Source organism: Panthera tigris, chromosome A1 (assembly GCF_018350195.1).
Source record: "Panthera tigris isolate Pti1 chromosome A1, P.tigris_Pti1_mat1.1, whole genome shotgun sequence".
NCBI lineage: Eukaryota > Metazoa > Chordata > Mammalia > Carnivora > Felidae > Panthera > Panthera tigris.
In genome coordinates this window covers 119,477,343-119,497,567 of record NC_056660.1, presented here as the reverse complement: position 1 = coordinate 119,497,567, position 20,225 = coordinate 119,477,343, and the positions used below count along the sequence as shown (strand labels likewise).

General features: G+C 37.1%; 1 protein-coding gene across 2 annotated transcripts in view; it reads right to left on the bottom strand.

Annotated features, from left to right (window-relative positions):
- Nucleotides 1-20,225, bottom strand: part of KCTD16 (potassium channel tetramerization domain containing 16) — a 259,111-nt gene that overhangs the window by 22,259 nt on the left and 216,627 nt on the right. The gene's annotated exons all lie outside the window — the stretch shown is intronic.

Below are 20,225 nucleotides of genomic sequence, written 5' to 3'. Positions count from 1 at the left end.
TAAACTTTTTTCTCTTTGTGTGTGTGAAGGAAATAAGGAACTTAAAATAGTGAAAATAGGTAAGGAATTTAGTGAATATATATATATATATATATATATATATATATATATATATATATATATATATATCTGAAGAATTACGTGTGCCTTTTTAGATATACCTGGAGAAAACGATTGAGTTCCCAAATGACAATCATGTGCCTATTATTTGAAGATGATGTGTGTACTACGTATGTATTCCTACGGGTTTCAGAAGGTTGTGTAAGCTTGATACAATTTGAAAATGGTATAGTATGACACATGGCAATGGCTTGCAGTTTATCTTTGAATCAAGTTGACATTTTTAGCACATTTAAACACGTAACACTGGGCACAAGTTTCCCTTCTGTGATGCTGCTGCAGGAGAAGAGGGCACAGACCCAGGGCACCAAGACAACAGCCCCTGGAGAACTGTACCCATATCAGGGATTCTCGACGGGTTCACTCCCAATTTATGCAAGGCCCTTTCTTAAAAATCACAGACTGTGGAAGCCGCCACTTCAATGTTTGATTGCCCTCTTTGAACATGGCTAGTCCTGCCCAGAAATACTCCTTCTCCTTCCTCCACCTTGCTACTTACCTTTCAGACTACTACAATCCCTTGCTCCCCCACTGAAGCATCAGGCGCAACCATTCTCCCAGTCCATCTCTCTCCATCACACCACTTGGTTCCATTGATCCTGCTCAGCCAGAGGGGCCACAGTAGCTAGGGCTTGCCCCCAGGTCCCACACCAAACTCATTTATTCTCTGACTCTTCCTTCTCTTGGTCTCCATATCATCTACTACTGTGACCTCCACCACAGCAAGAGAATGCTCTAATAGCCAGTAAAATTAGGTACTGTTGCAGAAATTGAATGTGTCTTCCTCCTGTCAAATGGTGCTGGGGTACCACTCAGAGGAACCCAATCAGTAGGAAAATGGATTCTGGCTAAACGAGGAGGAGGAGGAGTCTCACAGAATCACACACTTTGGAAAGGAGGAGGTTATGCAGAAGCAAGAGAAAATTAGGGGACATTCCACACTTGCCTCTCCCTCATCTCCTCCAGACTCAGAGGTGTGCACACTCCTCCATGCTGCCATGCTGCAGAAGAGGAGGAAGGATCTGCTACAACTCACAGGGGTAAAGCTGGGGGTGGGGCCTTCCCAGATAGCAGGGAGCCTGCGACCTCTTGGGGCCCTCCAAAATACTAAACCTTGCTTAGCTTACGCTTTAGAAATGTCAGCTCCATGAGATCAAGGGCTTTTAACATCTTATCTATTACTGTATCCTCACTGCCTAAAAGAATATCTGCACATAGTAGACACTAAACCCAAAATATCCATTGAATGAATCAGTGTAATGCACTGGCTTTGGCCATTATATCTCCATCACCATATTCCCGTTCTGGGAAACATTAGTCTGAGCAGCTTTTACAGCTCTAAATCTCCCCAAAGGAGTCACCAGATATTCAATGATACTTCCCTTTCTTTGGGGGAAAAATGGCAATAAAATAGTAACTTTTACTTAGTGTCCTTAGCAAGGATAAATAAAGACCTGTGTGCACCTTTCTCAGAATGATGTATCCCACATTATTGCAACAAAACAAATATCCAATTTCTTTTTTTAAAATTTTTAAAATTTATTTTTGAGAGAGACACAGAGCATGAGTGGAGGAGGGGCAGAGAGAGAGGGAGACACAGACTCTGAAGCAGGGTCCAGGCCCTGAGCTGTGAGCACAGAGCCTGACGCAGGGCTCAAATTCACGAACAGTGAGATCATGACCTGAGCTGAAGTCGGCCGCTTAACCAACTGAGCCACTGAGGTGCCCCCAGAAATATCCAACACTTTCAAAGTTTGCTTGAAAAATATGCTCAAAAGTTCCCCGCTTGCCACGTAGTGGTGCTCCCGAACAACATGGAGTGGAACTGGGCACTAAATGTGCCTCAAATGGAGTAATGGAGCTCCAAGTGGATGTTGTTATTAGAGGTCATATTTGCCCAGAACAACCAGGAAAGAGGATGAGAACAGGTCACCACCAGCATGGAAGCGGATGCCTGTTGTGAACATGACCACTAACAGACTACACAGTCCACATTATCTCAGACATGTGAATAGAAAAAGGAGGAAATGTGAAGCAGATGGTTGAAAGTGCTGTGGTAACTTCAGAATGTGGTAAACTCCCGATGTGCTGTTTTAGTGTTGGGATCTATAATAAAAGGGCAGCACAATCACGTCCTGGGTGGACTCCACATTTTTGGTGACCTGAAACTTGAGATTCTTTGTTTGTCTACTAGTCACCAAGAGCATTTCTCCATCAAGATTATGAAACCTAGGTGTCACGCTTTCTTAAAAGGAATCAAAATGTGGACTAACACAGAAAAAAGACATGTCCCTGACTCATGCAAATGAACCCCTGATAAGGAGAAAAAGGCAACCCACACATGTAGGGTAACAAAGAGAGAATGACAGAAAGTGCCTCCTTCTCAAAATTGAGTTATCAATGAGGGATCTTTACAAATGATATCCCAACACTTCCCATAGAAACTGTAATGAGTTTAGGGGCGCCTGGGTGGCGCAGTCGGTTAAGCGTCCAACTTCAGCCAGGTCACGATCTCGCGGTCCGTGAGTTCGAGCCCCGCGTCGGGCTCTGGGCTGATGGCTCGGAGCCTGGAGCCTGTTTCCGATTCTGTGTCTCCCTCTCTCTCTGCCCCTCCCCCGTTCATGCTCTGTCTCTCTCTGTCCCAAAAATAAATAAAAAACGTTGAAAAAAAAATTAAAAAAAAAAAAAGAAACTGTAATGAGTTTTAAGAAGCTTCTGATGCCAATTAGGGCCCAACCACAAACTTTAACATTACTTATATGAACAAATGTTTCCCAGATTTGATATTTATAGAATTGCAGATATGTGGCCCATTCACAGTGGGCCTTAAAAACTCCTTAAACATCTTAAAAAGTTGGCTGAAAGAAGAATCCACATTTACTGGATATTATCAGGGGCAGATGATAGAGGAGTATTAATAATGAGTTTCCTAAAAAAAAAAAAAATAATAATAATGAGTTTCCTAGAAACCACAACACTGATTTACTCTGTCCATGTGACAAAAACAAACAAACAAACAAACAAACAACCCATAAAGTTGAAGGGAGTACTTCTGGTTCTATGAATGCTTTAATTTTATGAAAGATATGGGTGATTTAAAAAAAAATGTAATGTTTTTATTCATTTTTGGGAGACAGAGACAGAGTAGGGGAGGGGCAGAGAGAGAGGGAGACACAGAATCTGAGGCAGGCTCCAAGCTGTCAGCACAGAGGCCCATGTGGGGATTGAACTCATGCACTGCAAGATCATGACCTGAGCCAAAGTCTGACGCCCAACTAACTGAGCCCCAGACATGGGTGATTTTATTAACTTCAGTTTTTTTAACAAAGATTTTTTTTTTTTACTGAAGTACAAAAATTGAAAAATATTTTCATGGTAAACTTCCTCAATTCTAGGTTTGGTAGCAAAATAATGCATAGCATAAAGATTTAAGCTTGGGGTCTATTAATTCACTCTTGATTTCTCCATCATAGCTAGAACCCTAGTTAGAACAATGTAGGTCAATTTTGTCATTGAAAGAAATCTGAGAGTCAGTCCTCCTTGATCCCAGTACACGTCTCATCCCCACTGGCTAAATTTACTGAGTTTGGCTAGGCTCAAGGTTACACTAATAGCTTTTCCAGGAGGTCACACTGGAGTCAAAGGAGGCCACCTCTGAGACCTTAGAGAAATTAATTCCTGCAAAGGCTTGGTGTAGTTTAATATCTCAGTCCCAGATTGAGGCCAGGCTAAAACCAGTAGAGTAGGCAGCTGCTACGGGATACGATACTACAATCTCAACGGTAGCACCCCTCCTCTTCTGCCAAAAATACTTCTTTTGCTGGCCAGTCAAGAATTCTACCATGATAAAAGTAATAACCCAAACAATAATTGCTCAATGCTTAAGAGCATTAGCAATGAATTATATATGACTCTAATCACATTTTACTCTTTATCCTGTGAAATAAATGATACTTTCTTCCATTTGCCACATTAATGAATTGTGATTCATATTAACTAAGGACCTTTTCCAGGTTCCACAGTTAGTGTGGACTCACACTGGGGGCTCATGATACTAAATCCTATCATTGGTTCTCTTAAGGCATTTTGTTTTCAAGAACCTCCTGTGAAGATCTAAACAGACCACAGAGACATTGTAAAGTGGTCAGGAGAGTCTTATGACTCAGGATGAAGCGACTTCTTTTTCAACATCAACATGAGAGGAAAACTAGAATGGGATGTATTTCACCTCCTTTTTTTTTTTTTTAATTTTTTAACGTTTATTTATTTTTGAGACAGAGAGAGACAGAGCATGAACGGGGGAGGGGCAGAGACAGAGGGAGATACAGAATCGGAAGCAGGCTCCAGGCTCTGGGCCATCAGTCCAGAGCCTGACGCGGGGCTGGAACTCACGGAGTGCAAGATCGTGACCCGAGCTGAAGTCGGACGCCTAACCGACTAAGCCACCCAGGCGCCCCTCACCTCCTTTTTGATGGTGGGGAGAAAGGTGAGCAGACCAGGAAGTTGAAACATGCTGGTTGTTCATGCTGGTGCTGAACTCAAGCTTCATGTTGTTTCCATCATCACAGTGATTAAAGGGTGTGGTATTTAATTTTGGTCCAGCTTTGGCAGCTGATTTGGCAAATGACCAAGGTCAACTAGTCATCTGCACATTCTCCAAATGGATATCCTAAAGTAAACCCCATATTTAAAAAACTGGGTACTGGATACTGTATTTTCCTATGGCAATGCTCCCTCTACCTTCCTTCCGTCCCTGCCCCTCTCCTCCCCTCCCCTTCCTTACTTTCTCTCTCCTCTCCTCTCCTTTCTCTCTCTCTCTCTCTCTCTCTCTCTCTCTCTCATTCTCACTCTCACTCTCACTCTCTCTCATATTGCATTAACAAATAATTAGGCACATCTTCCTTTCTCTGCCTGGAAAGAAGATTCTTATGTGTCATTGGATAAACTGCCATCTTTAAGTCTGTACTGTATTTAGATTTCATTCTCTTCCTTGATTCACCTATCCTGTTCCTTGAGATAGGTTAAATTCTACATAGTATGTTCAAGCTCAGATTATCTGAGAATTTGCCCCATGTTAAATCTCAGGATTAGGCTAAATCCAATGTTCCTCAATACCAAAGTGCCTTTTTCAGGGTGAAAGACACAATGTTTCTAAATATGGAAGGGACACATCTTTCTACTGGCTCTGAACCAGCCAGAGGATCAGTTGGGAGATAGGAGAGAAGTGTCCATTTGTAGTACCAAAGAGAAGAGACCAAGAGAAATTAAAATGCTATGACTGATACAGTTTCACTCCTAAGTGTAACATCTTTCCCTTTCTCCCTCCCTCCTGAATATTCACACTATTAAGGGAGATGTGTGAAGTCCTTCTCACAGTTAATGAGTAAGGATGCTCAAGAGAAGTATCTCAGAATACCTGCTTCTGAGCCAGGGCGTTGAAGCGATGAAACCCCAGTTCACAACTGCCTCGGGAAATGCAATGCATTCATGTTCCAAGTACAAAGCCCCTCAAACTCACTTTGAAAATTTGCTTAGAGTCTAAATAAATCAAACTGAAAGACTTAATTATGAAATCCCAGAGCTGGTCATGAGGATAATAAAGTGCCTGGGTTTCTGTTTCAATAGATGTGTTAATATTTTAGCAGCCCCTAACTGCCTATGTTCTATTTCACAATTCATGATTAAAGTTTGATTTTAATAGAGACTCAAAAAAAAAAAAAAACACCAAGGAGATCTGCATTTAAGTCCCTTGCTATTGCACTAGTATGTGCTTTCTAACATGTAATTAATGTCTCCCTCCTAGCCATTATCTCTTGATGGGGCAGAACCAGCACAGTCAAAGCCAAGCTCCATGGGGTGACCTGATCCACACTACACAAAAACAGACGCAGAATCATCAGGTGGCCTCTTCTGTATCTTCTCGTGCCATTTACCCCAGGTATAAGTTGGCGAGTAAGACCGATTTTAATAAACTGACGACCCTGCTAGGGGGGAAAAAACAAACAAACAAACAAAAAACACCTCCCTCCTTTAATTTGAAATCATAACTTGAGACCTCTACAGAACTGAGAAATGAATGGAGGCAGGTTAAGTTGCTTTAAGAGACACGTTAGTTTCTGCTATTCAGATAAAAAATATATGAAGAGTAATAGATTCTACAAATCCCTCGACAGAGTCTGTAAGAAGGCAACTTCTACTAGCTTAGAGGAAAACTCTAACTATACTTGCATACACACACACACACACACACACACACACACACACACACACACATATATGGCCACTGTAAGAAAACTGGAAAAAAAATTAAGAACACTGAAAAAAGTTAAAATGAGCTGCAATTTTATCAAAGAAGAGGTAACCATTTTTATTATTTTGGTGTGAATCCTTCCAGACTTTGTATCATCAACTGTCCATAACTGTAAAGATGAACCTGTGACATTATTTTTAACAGCTTCATGGTAGTTACTGGTTGGTCCAAAAGTTTATCTTATTTCTAATCAAGATAAGTTGTTTGGTGTCTCCTGGGACTTAATGTGATACAATAAAACCCATTAGGAAAAAGTAGTTTCTCATTTTTTTCCTAAGGGCGGAAGCATTAAGAAAAAGAGATTTGATTAAGAGAATATGGAGACAAATCAAAATCTTTAATCCAGGACAGAGCCTTCTGGAATCATGATTTAATCTAAAACAGGAAGTCCTCTTAGAGATGTCATTTAAAAAATATGCTTGCTCTTGTCTCTGAAGCTGTTTTAATGCAACCACTGATAAGAATCCACTCCTCACAATACCAGAGCCAGACCAAGCATATTTTAAAGTGGCAGGTCTAATTTCCAACTGCAGCCTGGGTATTATGAATATAAATCATCACACGGAGAAGCAAACATCCTATAGAGGTCCCAGTCAGCAACTCATCCTTCTCAATAAACTTTCCAAAGACCAAAACTTACTGTCCAGGAATTCATGGAGATACCCAGAGACAGCTGAGGGCTTACCTGCGAGCGAGGAAGAACTGGTTCATGTTTTCATTCAGTTAGGGTTCAACAAGGGGTTCAGTATGATGCAAGAAAGCCTATCAGCCATTTTCCTTGCCTTACGTTAAGACCATATACCTGTAATAATCTTTAAATCTTTTACCTACAAGCTATATATGTGGTAGTTATCAGGTGAATAGACATTTTAGGTGGAAGGGGTAATTCTAGGCAAAGAGAACAGTATAAGTAAAGAGACCAAAGAAGCAACAGGGTAATGAATTTGAACACTATAACTCGTTTGATATGGCTGATACATGGGTTATTTGTGGGCTTGCCAGTGAATATCAACACAGAGAGTTGGAGAAATGAGAAAAGAGCTAGATTATAGTGTAAAGGGCCTTCTACTCAAGCCCCCCTCCCCCACCCACAGGAATCACCTGGGGAGTTTTAAAAAATGCACATGCTTGATCCCATGCTTGTACCCTAGGGTAAAATCTGGGCATCAGGATTGTTGAAAGCACCCTAGGTAATTCTAATACAGGGCAAAGTTGGAGAACCACTGTTCTAGCCTATTAAAAGAAGCATGGAATTCATCTAAGGATAATAAAAATATATAAAATCATTTTTAAAGTACAGAAGTGCCACATTCAGGTTTGTTTAAAAAAAACTGCTCTGTGGGATTTGGGGGGGAATGGCAGATGTGACAGCATTATTTTTAACACTTTGGAAACCCACATAAAAAGAAAAAAGAAAAAGCAGTATATATGATTGATTTACGACAAAGGAGTCAAGAATACACAATGGGGAAAGGAGAGTCTCTTCAATAATTAATGTTGGGAAAACTGGACAGCTATGCACAAAAGAATGAAAAGGGATCTCCATCCTCCTAAGCAAAAATCAACTGAAAATGGATTAAAGACTTAAATTTGAAACCTCAAACCGTAAAACTCCTAGAAGAAAATACAGTGAGTAAACTTCTCAACATTCATCATGGCAGTAAGTTTTTGGATTTGATGCCAAAAGCAGAGGCAACCAAAGCAACAATAATTAAGTGGGACTACACCACACTAGGCAGCTTCTGCACAGCAAAGGATGCCATCAACAAAATGAGAAGGTAACCAAGTAATGGAAAAAATATTCGCAAATCATGTATCTGATAAGAGGCTAACATACAAAATATATTTAAAAACTCACACATTCATAGCAAAAAATTGGATTTAAAAATGAAAAAAAGACCTAAATAGATATTTTTCCAAAGACCTACAAATGGCCAACAGGTTCATGAAAAGGTATTCAACATTATTACTTATCAGGGAAATGCAAATCAAAACCACAACAAGATGTTACCTCACACCTTTTAAAATGTCCACCATCAAAAAGACAAAAGAGAATAAGCACTAGCAAAGATGTGGACAAGAGCTAACCCTTGTGCACTGCTGTTGAGAAGTAAATTGATACAACCACTATGGAAAATAGTATAGTATGAAGATTCTTAAAAAGTTAAAAATAGAACTATCATATGGGGCGCCTGGGTGGCTGAGCCAGTTGAACATCTGACTTTTGATTTCGGCTCAGGTTATGATCCCAGGGTCATAGGCTTGAGTCCCACATCAGTTTTTTAAAAAATTAAAAAAAAGAAAATAGAACTACCATATGATCCAGCAATACCATTTTTGGGTATGTATCCAAAGGACTGAAATCAGGGTCTGGAAGAGAAATCTGCACTTCTGTGTTCACAGCACCATTATTCACAGTAGCTAAGATATGGAAACAACCTGAGTGTCCACCAATGTATGAATAAAGAAAATGATATATATGACATATACGTATAACAGTATTATTCAGCCATGAGAAAGAAGGAAATTCTTCTGTTTGTGACGACATGGATGGACCTTGAAGACATTGTACTAAGTGAATTAAGTCAGGCAGAGAAAGACAAATACTACATGGTATCACATATATACAAAATCCAAAAAAGTTAAACACCTAGAAACAGAGAATAGGAAAGTGGTAACTAAGGGCTAGGGGTGGGGTAGGTAGGAAGGAGTTGGTAAATGGGCTTTAACTTTTAGCTATAAGATAAATAAAGCCTGAGGATCTAATTTATAATATAGTGACTATCGTTGATAACACTGAATGTACTATATAAGTGAAATTTACTAAGAGAGTAGAATTTGAATGTTCTCCCTCACCAAAAAAAAAAAGTGAGAAAATGGATGTGTTACTTAACTAGATGGAAGCAATCCTTTCACAATATATACATATATCAAATCATTATGATGTGTCCTTTAAATATCTTATAATTTTATTTGTCAATTATGTCTCAATAAAGCTAAAAAATAAAATAAAATCCGGGGCCCTTAGGTGGCTCAGTCGGTTAAGCATCCAACTTCAGCTCAAGTCATGATCTCACAGTCCATGAGTTTGTGTCCTGTATCAGGCTCTGTGCTGACAGCTCAGAGCCTGGAGCCTGCTTCAGATTCTGTCTCTCTCTCTCTCTCTCTCTCTCTCTCTCTCTCTCTCTCTGCTCCTCCCCCACTCATGCTCTGTACCTGTCTCTCAAAAATGAATAAAAGTTAAAAGAAATGAATAGAATAAAATAAAATAAAATAAAGTAAAGTAAAATAAAATAAAATAAAATCCAAGAAACAAAAGAAAATAGCAAAAGCAAAACCCATGGAAAACATTTATCACCAAACTAGCTGACAAAGTAGACCCTCAAGTAAACAAATAAAAATACAAATAGGAAGGTACAAATTACCTACAGCTACAAGGCCTGTATGACAATGGTATCTGTGTGGAAAAAAGCAACAAGGTGGGACATAAAGGACTTGAGAACAGGAGAACCCCCCAAATAGCCAACACACATGCACTTGAAAGCACAGTACGCCATTTGAGACCACCCCCCTCCCAATTCTGGGGGAGGGCCCACAGTATAGACTGAATAGACTGAAGCAGTCTGGCCTCTGTAAACCCTAGTTACTGACCTACCTAGATTCCTTTCTAAGACAGGCTCTTACTGAGAAGGAATTGCTGGGAGTAGAAAAAAAAAAGAAAAAGAAAGGAAGGAAATAGAACAAACAGATGAAAGGAGAGAGTGTGGGCTAAGATGAGAAGGAGAATGTAGCCAGGAAATCTCAGAAGGTAGCAACCATGATTTTCAACATTATACTAAAACAAAAGAAAAGGAATTTTGTGAAATTAGAACATCCATAAACGTCACCTTATTCTAAAAGGCCAAGAAAGATAATTTTACATAAAGGTAAGCAATATAAAACTGTTGAGCTCAAATTCTATACAAAGATATAAGAAAGGAAGACTAAGTGAGAGAATATGATTTTTATACAAATGTATTATAAGAAATAGAAAAAAAAAGAGCAGAATAACATCCCTACAGACAGCAAATGCATTATAGAATGACATGCACATAAAAAAGATTAAAACTACAATTTACTATTTAAAAATGAATTCAAATACATTGAAAAACTGATACAAAACACTGAAGGATAACATAAATTGGAATTGGAAAAGACTAGGAATTTAGATGACAGTATTTATGAAAGAATTATAAACAGACGAATAAATAATTTTTTAAACGAAGACTAAATGGGAAAGATCACAGGAGTGCAAGAATACAACAGATAATGTCTTAGAAATAAAAAGGAATAAAAATACTTACAAAAATATTAAAAAAAAGAAATCAAAAGGGTTGTAGAGAAAGTGACAAATAAATATTGAAGATAGGCCAAAACAAAAACAAAAACAAAAAATCAACAATCAGATAATAGGCGTTTCTAAACAAGAAAACTGAAGCAAGGAATAGACCAAATGTTAAGATCTGTTTATCTAAAAAAGTTAATTATTTCATATATGCCTAAGTAACTTTAAGGAAAAAGAAAGAGCATGTGACTCTTTAGGGAAATAATATTAAATTATCAGACTTTCTGACAGCAATACTTAATGCGAGAATAATCAAATTTAGGATATTCAAGGAAAGAAAGTGTAGACCAAGGATTTTATATCCAGCAAAACTAACTTACATATATCAGTGGCACAAACTGTTACCAAGTGTAAGAACTAGGGATAGTCTTCTCTTGAGAGCTTTCTGGGAAATCTGTAATACAACAAGATTTAGTGAACCAAAATAACTGGAGAGGGGTCAAGATTAGGACTTGTGGTTAACATTAAATACATATTTATTTGAAGCAGTTAATTACTGTGTCAATTTAGCTTAGCTAGAATTGTGCTTTCCAGAATGCCTTTCCTTATATATTCCTAGATTAAAGCTGTCTGTAAAACAAATTTTCATAAGAATTAGAAAGCAGAAATGAAAGAGAAGCCATTATGCTGTGTATGTCAGATGAGGATTCCATGTACTACTATTGCTTCACCCACCATATAGTTGTTATTGGATAGCCTTGTTGGTCTCTACCATCAGTCAGAACTTAAACTCCTTCAGTTCCAATAAAACATCTTTCTTTAGCTTCTCTAAGTCATGTGTTGTTAAGCATGTGTGCAACTCTTTGGCAAAGTGCACCAGTCTCTTCTACAGATTACCAATGTTGTTGGGATTATAGGGAGTGAGAAACAGACATAAGACCCAGATTCTCTTTATGGGGTTCCACTTTTTCTTTGTTTTTCCCTGCTTCGTATATACTATTTCTTCCCTACTGATCTATAACAGCTTCAGACCTACACATTCTAGAATCAGAGGAAACAGCCTTAACAGACTTCTTCATTAGCTTCCACAATTATGTAAAATCTAATCCCTAAGACCCATATCTCACACCATATCATTTGGAAAGGTCTGCTTCACTTATCAAACCCTAAGTGATCCCCTTGTAGAACTAAGATTAATGAAGTGTAGGAGGAACAGAGTATAGTATGCACAGGTTATATATCATGATTTTTTGAAGCAGAACAAAAGAGATCAGATATACTACAGAACAGTTAAATAAAAACCCTATAGTTTTTCATCTGTATTGTAAGTATCAATAGGAATTAATCAGGTGTTTTATCTTTCTATGTGTATTTGCATTCTAGCTCTGTCCACTGAAGAGACACAGAAATAATGGCTACCCCAGTGGCAATGAGTATTCTTAGTACCCAGACTGTGATCTTCAAATACTGTTTCTCATTAAAATAAACCAAACTTTCTTGGAAAAGACTGATTTTAGGTCTGGAATAGGAAATATACAAGATGAGCTTGGAATACCTCATGATACCCGATTGCTACTAAATGATCAATGACTATGAAAATGAAAATCCTATTAAAAAGACTCAGCAAATTGAAGAGGTTCCCATTGGCCAAACAGAGAACAATTTAAGCTTCATAATGATAATAATTATAACATATCTAAACCCATCAAATTAGTTTAAATCCATGAGTTAATGATAATTAAAAAAAAAAAGTAACTCATCACAAAGGAGAAGAACAGGGAACCAGTTCATTACCTTGACACCAAATATGTGTAACAGGAGTACTAGAAAGAAAGAAGAAAGGGACAGAAAAACTATTTAAGGAAATAATAGCTGAAATCTTTCCAAATGTAATTAAAAACATTAATCACACATCCAAGAACTCCAATAAGCTGCAAGAGGGATAAATACAGACATTGAAATCAAGATACATTATAATAAAAGTGTTGAAAGACAAAGACAAAATGTTGATAGCAGCATGAGAAAAATGACTCATCATGTACAAACTGAATAAGGTTAACAGCGTACTTCTCATCAGAAACAATGGAGGTCAGAATGCAGTGAGATGACATAGTCAAAGTACTGAAAGTAAAAACTGTCAACAAAGAATCCCATACCCAGCAAAACTAATTTCTTTTTTAAAATGAAGGCAAAATAAAGACATTACCAATAAACAAAACCCAAGAGAATTTGTTGCTAACAGATCTTCCCTACCAGAAAAACTAAAAAAAAAGTTCTTCATGTTAAAAAGCAAGTGATACCAGATGGTAATTGGAATCCATATGATAAAACAAAGGATGCTGTTAAAGGTAATTATCTATGTAATTACAAAAGACAGTATAATTATATATTTCATTTCCTTTGTTCTCTTGACTGATTTAAAAAGCAACTGCATAAAAAATATGAATGTAATTGTAACATGGGGCCTTTAACATACAAAATGTAATGTATTTGACAATAACAGCACAGAAGAGACCAGTTAGAACAAAGCCATACTGTAGTAAGAAAATGAAACCAGATGGTAGCTTACATCCAAAGACAGTAATGAATTAAACCAGTAAAGGTAAATAAGAAGGCTAATATAACAAACTCTATAAATATATATTTGTTTTCTTCTTTCAGTTCAGATTATGCAAACTGAAAATTATAACAAGGCATTTGTTGGATTTGTAACATACATAGACATAATAGTATATATTAGTATAGTGTATAATAGATATCTCACAAAAAGGGTGGGAGGAAATGGAGTTTTATAAAAGTAAAGTTAGTATATTTGCCTGGAACTAGGTGGCTCAGTTGGTTGAGCGACCAACTTCCGGTTCAGGTCACGATCTCATGGTTTGTGAGTTTGAGTGCCACATCGGGTTTGCTGCTGTCAGGGCAGAGCCTGCTTAGCATCTTCTTACCCTCTCTCTACCCCTCCCCTGCTGGTACTTTCTCAGAAACAAATAAACATTAAAAAAGAAAAAAGAAAATCATGGGGTGCCTGGGTGGCTTAGTTTGTTGAGCGTACAACTTAAGCTCAGGTCATAATCTCACAGTTTGTGAGTTCAAGCCTCACATCAGGCTCTGTGCTGACAGCTCCGAGGCTGGAGCCTGGTTCAGATTCTGTTTCTCCCTCTCTCTCTGCTCCTCCCTCACTCACACTCTGTCTCTCTCTCAAAAATAAGTAAAAAAATTAAAAAAAAGGAAAGGTCACAAATCAATAACCTAAGCTTCTACCTTTAGAAACTAGAAAACAAAGAGCAAACAAAACCCAAGAAAGCTAGAAGAAATAATAAAGACTAGAACAGAGAAAATCAACAAAACTAAATCTTTGAAACGATCAACAAAAGATCTTTGAAAAGATCAACAAAACTGACAAACATTTAGCTCTACTGAGCAAACAGTAAAGAAGATGCACATTATTAAAATCAGGAATAAAAGGAAGAATGCCATTACCAATATCACAGAAATAACAAAGGATTATAGTGTTTTACTCTGAACAACTATGTGCCAACAACCACATAATTTAGATGAAATTTTAAAATTCCTAAAAAGACACTAATTACTGAAACTGACTCAAGAAGCAATAGAAAATCTGAATATGTTCACATCAGGTGAAGAGATGGGATTACTAGCTTAAAATTTTCCCACAGAGAAGAGCTCAGGCCAAGATAGCTTTGTGAGAAATTGTGCCAAACATTAAAAGAAGAACTAATACCAATTCTCCAAAAACTCTTCCAAAAAATAGAAGACACTTCCTAATACAACCTATGTGGCCAATATTACTGTGATACAAGGTAAAGATATCACAGGAAAGAAAACCACAGAAAGTATCTCTAAAATACAGATGCAAAAAGCCTCAAGAAATTACTAGCAAACGGAATCCAGCAACATGTAAAGAAGAATTATGTACTACAACCAGTAAAGATTTACCCCAGAAATGCAAATTTTGTTTAACATGCAAACATCAATATAATAAATCATTTCATAGAATTAAGGATAAAAACCATCTGATCATCTCAATAGATACAGAAAACCATTTGATAAAATTCAATACCTTTTTATGGTAGAAATGTTCTACAAATTAGAAAAGTAGCTTCCACATGATAAAGGGCATCTACAAAAAACAAAAAAATATGATAGCTAGAGTCCTACTTAATGGTTAAAAGTAAATGCTTTCTCCCTAAGATCAGGAAAAAGACAAGGATTTAAACTTTCACATCTTATTCAACATGTACTGGAGGTTCTAGGCAGGGCAATAGGGCAATGAGTTTGTATAAAAAAATTTAAAGAATCCAGAAACAAAACAAAACAAAACAAAACAAAACAAAACAAAACAAAACAAAACAAAACAATGGTGGGCCCAATAAACAAGTTCAGCCATGTATCAGGATATAAGATCAATACACAAAAATCTATTGCATTCTCATATAGTAGCAATGAACATCCAAAAATGAAAGTAAGAAAATTTCATTTGCAGTAGCACCAATAAGAATAAAACATTTAGACATAAATTTAACAAAAGGAGTGTAAGGCTGAGATACTAAAAACTACACAATTCGTTGAAAGAAACTAAAGAATATCTAAATATTCTTCTTTAATGATATGTTAAAATGTTTATAGATAGAAGCCTTAATATTATTAAGATAACAGTACTCTGCAAATCAATCTACAGGTTCAATGCAATCCCTATCAAAATCCCAGATGGGATTTTTTTTTCCAGAAATTGGCAAGCAATCTAAAACTTCATGTGGAAGTGGATGGGGCTCAGAATAAGCAAAGCAATATTGAAAAGAACAAAGTTGGAAGATTCATACATCCTTATTTCAAACTTGCTACAAGATGGTATAGGTAGTACATAGGATAGACATTTAAATTAATGGATTGGAACGCCTGGGTGGCTCAACTGATTAAGCATACAACTCTTGGTTTCCACTCAGGTCATGTCTTGCAGTTCATGAACTTGACCCCCACATCTGGGCCCCATGCTGCCAGTGTGGAGCCTGCTTGAGATTCTCTCTCCCTCTCCCTCTGTCCCTTCTCTGCTCTGTCTCTCAAAAAAAAAATGTCAAAAAAATTTTAATAAATTAATAGATTAAAACTGGAAGTACATAAATAAAATCTTATCTTTATATTTGTTGATTTATAAGGGTATCAAGACAACTGATATGAAACAATAACAAAAAAATAGTGTTGAGACAACTAGATATCCACAAGCAAAATAACGTAGTTGGACTCCTATCTCATACTATATACAAAAATATCTCAAAATTAGTGATAGACCTAAATGTAAGAACTAAAAATATAAAACTCTTAAACACAGCAGGAAACCTTTTTATCCTAGGGTTGGGCAACAGTTTCTTAGATAGGACACTAAAAGCACAACCAGCAAAAGGACAAAATGGGCTACATCAAAACAATTAACTTTGTGCTACATCTAGAATATATAAAAACTCTCACAACTCAGTAATAAAAAGGTAAGTAACACAATTAAAAAATGGATGAAGAATGTGAATAGACATTCTTCCAAAAATGATCTACACATAATCAGTAAATGCATAAAAAAGAATATAAATGAAAACTATAATGAGGTATTACTTCACGCCTAGTAATCAAAAGGTCATATGATAATAAATGTTAGCAAGAATGTGTAGAATTAGAGATGGAAATGTAAAATGGTGCTGCCATTTGGGAAACACTTTGGCACTTTCTCAAAAAGTTAGAGAGTTACTATGTGATATAGTAATTCCACTCCTAGGTCTATAAGCAAGAGTAATTAAAACATATGTCCCCACAAAAATGTGTACATAGCTGTTCACTGCAACATTACTCAGTATAGCCAAAGAATGAAAACAACTCAAATATCCATTAATTGATGAATGCATAAACAAAATTTCATAAATTCATACAGAGGAACATTTATAATTAAAAATTAATGAATTATTCCAACATGAATGAACCTTAAAAACAATATGCTGAGTAAAAGAAATCAAGTATGACAGAACGCAGTATATGATTACATTTATAAGAAATGTTCAGAATAGGTAAATCTATAGAGACAGAAAGTAGATTAGTGGTTGCCTATGGCTTCAGGCTGAGCTGGGTTGGGATTTGAAGTAATTCCCAATGGGTACAGGGTTTCTTTTGAGGGGAGACAAAATGGTCTAAGATGAGAATGTGGTAATGATTTCCCAACAGAGTGAATATATTTGCAGAGGACAGAGAAGTACATTGAATAATATGATGTGCCTGCGTTCAGCCACAACCAAAACTCTGAGAAATTCCACAGTTCAAACAGCCTGAATTTTCAACACATTAGTTGTTAGTCAAAGGAAGTGATGGAGGGATAATCATAAGAATATCCAGGAAATATTTAGTATAAAATTCAGGGTGGTGCTTACTTACAAGAGTGCTAAGGAGTTGTGTTTGGAATGGGGCACATGGAAGGTGCTTCTAGATTGTCTAACAATGTTCTATTTCTTGACCTGGATGTGATTTCAAAAAAAATGTTTGTCTTAGAATAATTCATTATCACAAATTCTGTTTTGCACCATTTTCTATATCTGTGGGGTTTTTAAACATATTTTTTAAATTAAATAAATACATAATTACTTTGGATGTATTGGGGAGCATAGATTTTGGATTTCAGCAAAATGAAATCAGAACTAAAAAGAACATATAGGAAACTACTGAAGAGGCAGGGGAAGTTGGGGTATTTATATGTAGCTCTTTAGAGGCAAATTAATATGATATGGGGACCAAATGGATAAAGTGTGTGAGCAAGAAGTGGAAGGAGACAACTTAGGGACTGATGACTCCAGTGAGTATGAGATAAAGACTAGATAATTCTCTCCTACTCTGACAGCCTTTGATTATTGATCTTCCCTGCCCAAGAGCCATTCACATTTGGTCTGGTAACAGATAACCTATTTTCTTGGTGACCTTCATTCTTGGTCCACGGGTTTCAAATGACTGTCTCCACTTGTGCTCTAGGGAGCCTCCCGGAGAGAGGCCTGTGTAATCAATGCATAATATGCCACGCCACAGTGATTGGTGCAGTGGGGGCATATGACCCAAGCTAGATTTGTTGGAACTGAGGAAATGAGACCATCTCTTGTTCTTCTAGACTAGGAGGTAAAAAGCTATAGACGTTACTACTGTCTTTAATGTGAAGTGAGAACATGCTGAGGAGTGAAGCCAACACAGCAGAAAACAGAACAGAGACGGACACGCAGAATCCACATGGATCCTCACATTGGTAATGACATCAATTTGATCCAGTCAAGTCTGAAGACAGGTTATTCCCATACTGTTTAGTTATGTGTGAGCCATAATATTCTAATTACCCCCTTTTGTTTTAAAGAGCACATTAAGTTGGATCTCTGTCAATTGAAAATGAAAATAAATTAACTAATGTGGGGATCAAAGAACATTAAACTGTTTCCAGAGGGCTCAACCATATATCTGCTCTAGTCCAGCAAGGGTCAATAGAAATATAATGTGAACCACAAATGTAGTTTCATATTTTCTAACCTCCACATTAAAAAAAGTAAAGAGAAATAGGTGGAATTAACTTTAATAATATATTCTATTTAACCTAACATATATTTGTATATATATAATATCATTTCAACATGTAATTAAATATTTTAAAAATTATTATTAGAATACTTCATATTCTTTCTTTCTGAGGACTCTGAAATACACTGTTTATTCTACTCATACAGCTCATCCCAATTCAGACTAGCCTCATGTCAAGTGCTCAACACCCCTATGTGGCTGGTGCCAATCTTATCGGGCAATAAACTCTAGGCCATGCTCTACCATTTCCCGCCAGACTCTCTCTGCCTTCTCCTGAATCTCATTCATAGTGTTTTGGCATTGTTAGATAGCTTAAATGTCAAGTGGTCCACATTCTCCTGTTACAGACGGAGTACCCTAGCGAGATTTTGCCTGTGGCCTAGCCTCCCAAGAGGCTGAAATTTTGCTTGTTTCCTAGAACTGAACCTGTACCCTTCTGTTTATCTGAGAAGTCATGGTTAAATTCTTACAGTAAATGCCCTTTGGCTTAACACATCTAGAATAAATTTGTATTATCTACAAATAGGAATGTTGATTGATACCAATAGGAAATATTATTATAACCATCTTATGCAGAAAGAAACTAAATCTTTAAAAAGTTAAATATTCTGCCCCATATTGCCTAGGAAGTATTTGGCAGAGTGGAATTTGGATCCAGACCTCTAGTCACTTTATCTGTTATCCTTGGACTAGAATCTAGGTTTTCTGATCCCAAGATCAGCTTTCTTTCCATGATGCCAATTCCCTAAGCTACAAACAATAGACTTTTTAATATGAGGACACAGTAATAAAATAAAAGTGCAAAGTTTTTCATATGCTTCCTAAAAATCAAATCCTAAGGGGAGAATTTTCAACACTATGGCAGAACAGTGCAAGAGATATTCAGGGAACCGGATAATCGTAATAGGTGGTTGGCAGTCAACTCTATTTCCACTACACCAGGGCTGCCTGTCTCAATATGTAAACACTCCTTAAAGCTGCACAGAACTTTAGCTTTAGCCCAACAGAGAGGAAGATTAGAGTCAAGGCTTGGACAGCTTCCACTCTGGAATCGCATCTGCACAACATCACCTAGTTAAAACCAAAATGGTTTCCGTGGGGAGCCAGACAGAGCAGTTCTATAAATAGTCACCTAGAAACACAGCTGGTCTATGGCCTTTGGGTATGTGGATGGCTGAAAGCAATGCGTCAGGGAATGGAATTAAAACTATACACATGTACGCACACAGCACAGAGCACTCGTGAGCATACAATTACACAAAAACAATAACCATCCCACAACAAAATTCTCTCTATCACTGCTGGCAAAAGTGTGGGAAGAAGGGAACTCTCTGATACTATTAACAGAAGTGTAAATCAACTCAACTGTTTTGAAAGACAATCACCAATATTTATCAGACTACATCCATAGATGCCTTAGCAATCCTCTTTCTGGTAATATGGAAGGGTACATGTACAAGGATATTTACTGCAGAGTTTTGTTTTTAATAGCCCAATAATGGTTAATAATGTAAATGTCTATACAAAGGGGCCTGATAATTACAGTACATTCACATTTTGGAATATAAAGTTGACTTTAAAAGAACAAGACTATTCTGTGCGTGAGAATATGAAATGATACCCCTGATAAATTGGTGGGGGGAAAAGCTAGTGGAGGAATATCACAGTAGATAACCCAGATCAATAGACAGATCCAATGATGTGGAATGACAGGGCTGGCAGCTCTTTCTATATGTTAATTCATTTAAACCTCACAACAAACCTACAAGGTTGATACTACTGTTATCTTTGCTTTATGGATAAGGAAATGAAGCAAGTCACAGAGAGGTGAAACACATTAGCCAAGGTCATAGCTGTTCAAAAGAA